General features: G+C 49.2%; 1 protein-coding gene and 1 long non-coding RNA gene across 2 annotated transcripts in view; one reads left to right on the plus strand and one right to left on the minus strand.

Annotated features, from left to right (window-relative positions):
* Nucleotides 1–5857, minus strand: part of Tex2 (testis expressed 2) — an 84801-nt gene extending 78944 nt beyond the window's left edge. Inside the window, exon 1 of the mRNA XM_023714179.1 lies at nucleotides 5755–5857. The gene's annotated coding sequence lies outside the window, so the exon portion shown is untranslated. The remainder of the gene's footprint in view (nucleotides 1–5754) is intronic.
* LOC111816500 overlaps nucleotides 1–8222 on the plus strand; it is a 61720-nt gene that overhangs the window by 13324 nt on the left and 40174 nt on the right. The gene's annotated exons all lie outside the window — the stretch shown is intronic.

Consider the following 8222-nt stretch of genomic DNA (forward strand, 5'->3'; position numbering starts at 1 on the left):
ATAAAGCGCCTGCTTGGGCAAGCTTAGGCAAGCACAGGGATGGTGCTTGGCTCCCCAGCACCACGTGCTGTGCCAGCCCCGCCCCCAGGGTGGGCTGAGCCAGCCGAAGTCTGAGCATAGCGATACAGGCCTGTAATCCCAGTGCTGGGGAGGCTGAAAGCAGGAGGATCACCACAAGTCTAAGCTGCAGAGTGAGACCCTGCAACAACCAAATACATAAAAAAATAAAGAAAAATAAGAAACTACAGCATTATTACAACCAGTATTTCTAACTGATACACTATGGCAGAGATGTGAGAAAACAATTCTGATTGAAAACAGAACCAGCCTCCAGATATACAGCAGAATAAAGCAGTATCGTAAAGGCAAGCTGGCTGGACTACATCTCATGTCTTAGAACTACTCCTAACCTTTCAAGATCATTATTAAAAAGAATTTAAAAACGTCAGCCTGTTAGACATGTGCTACCTGAGAACAATCTTGCATTTGGACATTTGATGTACAAACACCATCTGGCAGCTTAGGATATGTCAGTCAATGGTTTTAAGTCCAACATTGCTCAGCAGAGGGGAAGACGCTGCGTTCCACCTCAGAGGGTGTTTTCCCGTCTCCTAGCTGCGCACTTTTCACGAGGGCATTGCTCCTGTACAAAGGGGATGAAGGAAGCACAAGACTTTTTCTGCCTTGATGGCTCACAGGAAACAATCTGATCAAAATAAATTATCCTAGGAAGGCCTGAGCTAGCCTAAAAAGCTCAAGAGCATCTCAACAGCAACCGCTTGATTCATTTAGAGCAAGGAAGCCGCTGAGAATTGGCAGTAACCACGCTAATCTGTTAACACGCCACCTTGCAAGCAGAAATCAATGTGGACACTGTAGGTAACGAACAAGCTCTAGCCTTAGCTTCATTTAAGGGGAAAAAAAAGGCCAAGCCTCTCCTGTCATCACAAGGCGCTCAGACCTGGACTGCTGCAACTCAGAGCTCCTTCCCAGCCAGCTCTCCAACTCCCAGACCCCACTCGAAGTCTCCACCCAGCCAGGGTGCCCTGCACCAGCCTCGTCGCAGCCACAAAGGCTTACGCTTCTGTGCTGGCAGGGTTGCCAGCACTGCGGGGCCTTCTGGCCGCAGCGAAGAAGAGTGCTGCATCCCAGAGACTGAAAACATCAATGAAGACTATGATTAGAATTTGGTTTTTATAGATTGCTACACAGCTCTACAATGAAATTAAGTTCAACCCACAGTAAGTCATTCAAAACCAGGCCAGGCCTCTAGTACAAGGCCTACAGGGGTTTTTAAAACCGAAGCCCACGCCATCCAGTGTGGGGAGAAGAAGGGAGACAACAGAGAGAGACCTTTCAAGAGCATCTGAAGAGAGCAAGACAGAGCGCAGAAGCCCAGGAGTAACTTTTTAAAAACACACAAAAGTCATGAGTCAAACTCAGGAGAAAATTTGGAGAAACAAGGGGGGAGGCTTGAGACAGGGTCCTGCCAAGCAGTTCAGGCTGGCCTGAAACTCACTATTCGGTCCAGGCTGACCTGGAACGTGCAGAGATCCTCCTGCCTCTGCTTCCCAGATGCTGGGATTATAGAGAGAATCCTCAGCATAAGGAAAGGCGCTGCAGTGGGAGCAAGTCAGCTGCTTGTCCAGCAGCGCCTTGAACAGTGCGGTCGGCCCCAACTGAAGGGGCACCATGGGGCTGGGGACAAGGTTAGCATAAAATTCAGAGGTAAAATCAACTGTTCGAAGCCTTTAAGGGGGTCCTGCTTGAATTTCTATTTATATATAAAGAGAGCACTACCCACTTTCAGCTCCTGAGAAGCTGGAAAGCCAGGCGTAAACCTCTCCAGTGAGAGAAGGCCTGGCAGCCAGGAAGCTGCAGCAGTGACCACACGAAGAGGGGCAGGAATGGCCACGAAATAACACTTCGCCAAGGGACATTCATGGGGTCCCACGCCAAGGGCGGCGGGGTCTGGAAGAGGTAAAAGGTATTCCCATTGGGTCTTCATTTTTGCAACCACTTTGAAGTTTGAAACAATGCTCAAATTAAAAACCGAACCGAACCAAGATGCAAGCGGCGTTAGCCACCGTGTGGCTCGGCCTATCGCACAGGTTGCCCCCCAGCAACCCAGCAGCTGTCCTGGTCAGAATCATGAAGCAAAGCCAAATGCTGAGAGGGGAAGCCACGGTCTTACCATTCCCTTCAGCTTTTCAATTTCGTTCTGAAATACAAACTCTTAGGAAACTACAAAAGTCATACAGTAGGGAGGTCCCAAGAAGCTTTCAAAGTTTAAAGTCAAATAAATTCCGAGTGGTTTGGAAATCAGATTTTAACTGCAAATCAATAGTTCAGCCTGTAGAACACTTTCTAACAAACAAAGAGAAGCTCGTCTTTCTAAGCACCTTCTTACAAACACCGTGGCAACAAGGCTGTACATAATGCTGGGGATAAACGCCTGGCTGCTTCGCAGTTATCCCGTAGACAGTGTTTAGGAGTAAAGCTGCAGGTCAAACAGCATGTGCAAACCTTCAGTTTCAATTTAAAACACATTCATACTTTTAAGCTCACTGTAAAAATTTCCAAAACAGATATCAAAGAAAGGGACCAAGAAGTGGAGGGGGAAGGGGAAGGAGGAGCAGGGAAGGATTCAAAAAAAGAATTACGCTCTACCCGGGTCCCACATGCTGAGCCAGCCCCACTCCCAGGGCAACCAAGTCGAGGCATAGTGGTGCATGCCTGTAATCCCAGCGCTGGGGAGGCTGCAGACAGGAGGATCACTTCGGGTCCACGCTGCGCAGTGAGACCATGTACCAAATATATAAGATGAAAATAAATAAAGAATTATGATGTGTTGTATATACGCACTGACACACAAGAATGTAATCGCTATGTCTAGTACACGTGGACTAAAAAAGATAAAACCCAAGTGAAAACTCACTTTTCTACAAATATTACAACTTGGAAAATATCCTTTTAGACTTCCGCATACATTTAAGAAAATATGAAACTTTCATTGGTAGAAATCTGAGTTGCTTCTAATTTTCCTATTAGAAACAGCGCTACCTTGAAGAGCCTTCTATGAAGATCCTGTGTACAAGAGCAGCGAGTAGGGGTAGCGGCAGGTGGAGCTGAACTCCTGGGTCAAATACGTACTTACAAATTTCTGAGCCGGGCTTGCCAACCTGTCCTCCTGAGCAGCTTATGCTCCTACAGTGCAGCAGTGCTCCAGCGTCTCCAGCGAGCCGTGCGGACTGAGCACTGCGGGGCCGGGACGCAGACGGGGGCAGAGGCTGGGCTAGCGTGCGCGAGGCTCACACCCCTGTTTAAAGAAAATTCTACTCACCCGACAACTTCGGACAAAGGCATCTCACTGACCCCACACTTCAACAGCCACTCTGTGTTTGTGTACTCATCAGTTTCTCTTCTTTTAATTGGCCTTTATTTCTGTCCCTTTCATATTTCTTGTCCGAGGGGTTTTGTTCACTTTATCTAAGGAGGACAGTTAATATTTCTTTTTCATCTTTCCTGAGCCAGGATCTCGCTATATGCACTGCAGGCAGCCTTGGCTCCCAGCCGTCCTCCTGCCTAGGGCTCCCAAGTTCGGGGAAGGATCAAAATTTTAACTCTGGGAAAACAGTATAGACACTTGTTTTTTTTCTGTATGTCCTGTTATAATAAATAATAAAGCATTTGGATTTTTTTTTCTAATTTAGTTTACTAAAACATATTAGTTACTAGGAAATCAAACTGATTTATACAGCTGAATCAATTAGTAGCTAATGTTTTGGTTTGTTTGGTTTTGGTTTTTTGAGACAGAGTCTTGGTATCTATCCCAGGCTGGCATCAAACTTGCAGCAATCCTCCTGCCTCAGCCCCCTGGGTGCTGGGGTTACAGGAGTGAACAACCAGGCCCTACTGATTATTACCTACTTTTCAGATTTTCTCCATATAAGGCAGGTATTTTGGATTAAATCTTCATAATCTGAGAAAGTTCTGAGAACTAAGAACAAAAAATTAGCACTACTTTGACCTCAAATACTACTTTTTTTACAGGCAACAGCAGAGTTTGATCTAGGGCAGTAAAATCTGCTAAGTATAATCTTACATCAGAATTTTATTTATAGATTGGAATCTGAGGCCAAAAGAAGATACTCTTTCTAAAACTCAAGTTTGTGATACAAGAGTGTACAAGTGTATGGGGGTCACAGAAGAAAAGTGGGATGGGGCACAAGGAAGCGACAGGAAGGAGAGAAGCCCTGGTGGAAGGCTGTCCAGAGGCCACCTGCAAGCTGAGCCTTGTGGACATGACCAACTGCCCAGCAGACACACAGTGGAGAGGACATTGAAATGGTGCACAACAGGGAAGAAGGCAAGGAGCTGAGCCACAATGAAGACTCACCCCAGGAGCCACCGCGTACCCAGACAAGGCACCTGCATAGCCCACCTGGCCCGTCGCTGGCCACCTGTGACTCCTCTGAGAAGAGCTACCTACTTGCCCATGGGCCTTGAGGAGAAAACTCCTCTCTCAGCTCCACCTCATCGTGAATCGTGGTAAGAAAGCACTTAGCTGAGGACAGCTGGTGACAAGCTGATGGGGCCCAAAAGCATTACCCAAGCGTGAGATTCTGCCAAATGCTCCACTGGCTGCAGAGTTGGCACCAAAGGGACACACTACTCAGTGAGGCAACGCAGCAGCACGGGCAAGAGTCCAGGGAGCACGGAGACCACAGGTGACAGGGAGGGACTCCCTTACTCCACTCCCTGCGCTGCACACAGAGGGGACCTGCCACTGTCTTCAGGAATCTTCCAGAGGCTCTAAATTCTATTAGAATGGGATACATCTGGACCAGACAAATTCTTGGCAACTACTGAAGTCAGGCAAAGACAACCAGAGTGTACTTGGGCCGATTAAGGCAATGCAAGCAAAACTACTTTCCAAATAATATTCCAAGAGCTCGTCTCTCATTCCCAGACTTGTCCTGCTTGGCACGCCTGCAGAAACGCCCCTTACACACCCTGGTCACAGCAGAGCCGCTGACATTCACAAGGGGCACTGTCCTCAGCTGCACGGCTGACTCTGGGGCAGGGCCAGACGTGGTACCGATTCAGTGAGCAGCACGCAGCACGACAGATAGACACTCCAAGAAGTTTTTGACAGAAATTGCTGTAAACATTTGATCAACAAGATATGATCTACAAATAAGGCCATTCTTTAAAGATATCCTTAAGGAAAAGGCACGCTGCCATGAATCCTGCCCAAAGCACTCCCTTTCACGCCTAATACATATTTATTTCACTATTCTTGGCAAAACGTCTTTTAATGTAGTTTTTAAAAATTAGTCATTCACTGTATTTTCTGACCACCCCTCCTCCGAGGCCCGTGCAGGGCAGCGGCTGCACATCCCAACCAGGAGGCTGCAGCCCGCGGCGCGGCCGTCATGCGAGCACACCTGTGCTGCTCCCAGGAAACTCCTGAATTAGCTCACGGACTTCCTAGTTCAATTCCCCACTTGCGTAGTTCTGGGCTATGCTTAAGCTAGGCCTCCAATTTCGTCTTGCTCCCGTCGCCATCTCAACAGACGGCCTTGACAGTTCACTGGAAAGGTGTGGGAGCTGCTGCCACCTCGGCTCTCTACCCAACTGCATGTCCTTGTGTACTCATCAGTATTCCCTTCTGTCGGAAGCCTTCCCATCCACCCCTTCTACGGCCCACCCAGGTTCGAGGAGACACAACTCGAAGCCAAACGGACTCGCCCCAGGTCCCCTGGCTCCTGCCCCCTCGACGCTGATCCTTAACACTGCAGTCTCACCCATCATGGTACTGCTGCTCCTCAACGCACCAGGCACTCTTTCTTATCCTCCAAACTGCTTTAGTTCCTGAGACGCCAAACCAAAAAGCAAAACAAAACAAAGCAGACAATTCCAGATAGGAAACCAAAGCCCAGTAAGTACAACCAGATATTTCTCCAACTGGCAATGAACTTTTAGAGTCTGAACCCCATCTCTAATTTAGCTCAAGGACATTATCCTGCTTTGAGTCATATGTGAAATTTCCAAGGACTGGTCAAATAGCTCAGCAGACTAAAGTGTTTGCAGGCGCAGGGGCCAGGGGTACCATCGCCAGGCCCGAAGGGCCAGCCCCGCCCCCTGGGCCCAGGAGAAGGCGATTGAAAGTGGGTGTGGTGGCACAGGCCTGTAAGCCCAGCTCTTGGGAGGCTGTAAACAGGTGGATCACTAGGAATCCAATCTAGTAATAGTAAGACCCTGAATACCCTGTTGACCTTTCCCTAAAATAAAAAAATTTAAAAATTCCCTCATTCAAACAGATCCTTGAGGCTGGTGAGATACCTCAGCAGACTGAGGGCCTGCTTACCAAGCAAAGGGACTGGGTGCGATCCCCAGCACCAATCGCTGCACCAGCCCCAACTCCAGGAGCGCTGAGCCAGCCACAGAGACCAGGCATGATGCCGCAGATGGAGAGAGGAGGAGGAAAGAGGAAGAAGGAAGAAGAAAAAGGAGGAGGTGATGATGATGATGGTCCTGAAAAGCATGGAAGACGTGGCTCTGCTCTCCCCAGCCACAGCTTACAACATCCAGCAGTGTGATCAGAAAACCGCTGGTCATGGGAAGTGACCTGAGAACTGAAAACCTAAACTCAGCATGAAGGCTGGGTGTGTGGCACAGGCCTACAATCCCAGCACTCAGGAGGCCGAGGCAGAAGGGTTGCCACCAGGTCAAGGCCAGCTTGGCTACACAGTGCACTTAATGCCAGCCTGAACAGCACAGTGAGACTCTGCCTCGATGGATGAATGAGAACACAGACCAACTCAGCCAGGAAGGGCCCTCTGAAGCGATTCCTCAGTAGCACCATGGACATACTGACAGACCATGGAGAAACCAGCTTTGTCCAGAGACCAGAGCAGTGCATAAGGGTAGCTTCCGACCGGAATGCCCGGGAACCTGGTAAGCGCTTCCGGAGGACAGGAGGAAAAACACGCCATTGGATGCCAATATTATCCCTGAGAATTTCTTTTTTTTATTTTTGTTTTTATTTTTTGGTGGAACTGGGGATTGAACTCACTCACGCCCTTGTGCTTGCCAGGCAAGCGCTTATTCTACTGAGGTACCTTCGCGGCCCTCCTGAGAATCTCATGAGTCTCCCCCTGAAGTCACTGCGGTGTCCACTACACTTGGGAAGATACGGTGACTAGCAGATGGAAGCCAGAGAAGCCCGGCGCAGGCCGCGCACTCACGCCATCCTGCCTCCCGGTGAGCGGAGCCCCCGCGCTTGGGGTGCTCTCCGGGCCTCTGGCCGGCCTGGCCTCGCTCTGCCTCGGTGTAGCCTGAGGCTTCTGTATGGCCAGCACACTAACACACGTGTGTTTTCAAGGGCTTAGGCAGAAGGCGATCGATTCAGAAGTCAGGCGAGATCCGAATACGCACTAGCACTGCACCAAACCCTGACTGAGAGCTCAAACTCTGCAATGATACAAGCCAGACCTCGGGCTTCCAGCTCCGCCGCCATCAGTGTGGGGCTCTGGACGAGTTCCTGAGGAGCCTTTCTCCTCCCATACAAAATGGAGCTAAGTGCTGCCCCACAGGAGCCACTGGGAGGGTTACAGAGTGACACCTAACAGATGTACACTATCACTGTTACTGGCATTCGCAGCAGGCCCGAGCACTCATGGGCGCGCTATCAGGGTCAGCCAGCCAGCCTGTGCCCAGCCCCCCCTGGTCACCGGAGCGGGACTGTCCTGCCTGTCTGACTTCGGGCTTAGTTCCAGCAGCTGTGACCACTAAGCATGACAGAGACAATGCAGAACACAGGAAGGCCTGTATGCAGTAACACGCAATGTAAAAGCAGAGCGTCAAGTCTGGGCGTGGTGGCGCCTGCCTATAATGCCAGCACCGGAAAGGCTGAAAACAGGAGGATCACCACGAGGCCGAGCTGTGTAGTGAGACCCTGTACTAAATACATTAAAAAATAAATTAAAAATTATTTTTAAAAAAAAGGCTTTAACAGCAGAACATGGGATATGTATGCATAAAACACAACTAGTAAAAGCAACACATAATCAACAGGCTCCTGGACACCTACTATTACTAAACAGTAACAGTGCTTCAAATTAAAAGTTATCATTTGGGGCTGGGGAGATGGCTCAGTTGAATAAGCGCTTGCCTGACAAGCACAAGAGCCTGAGTTCAATCCCAGCTCTGCCAAA

This window comes from Octodon degus, unplaced genomic scaffold (genome assembly GCF_000260255.1).
Source record: "Octodon degus isolate 3935 unplaced genomic scaffold, OctDeg1.0 scaffold00033, whole genome shotgun sequence".
Taxonomy (NCBI): Eukaryota; Metazoa; Chordata; class Mammalia; order Rodentia; family Octodontidae; genus Octodon; species Octodon degus.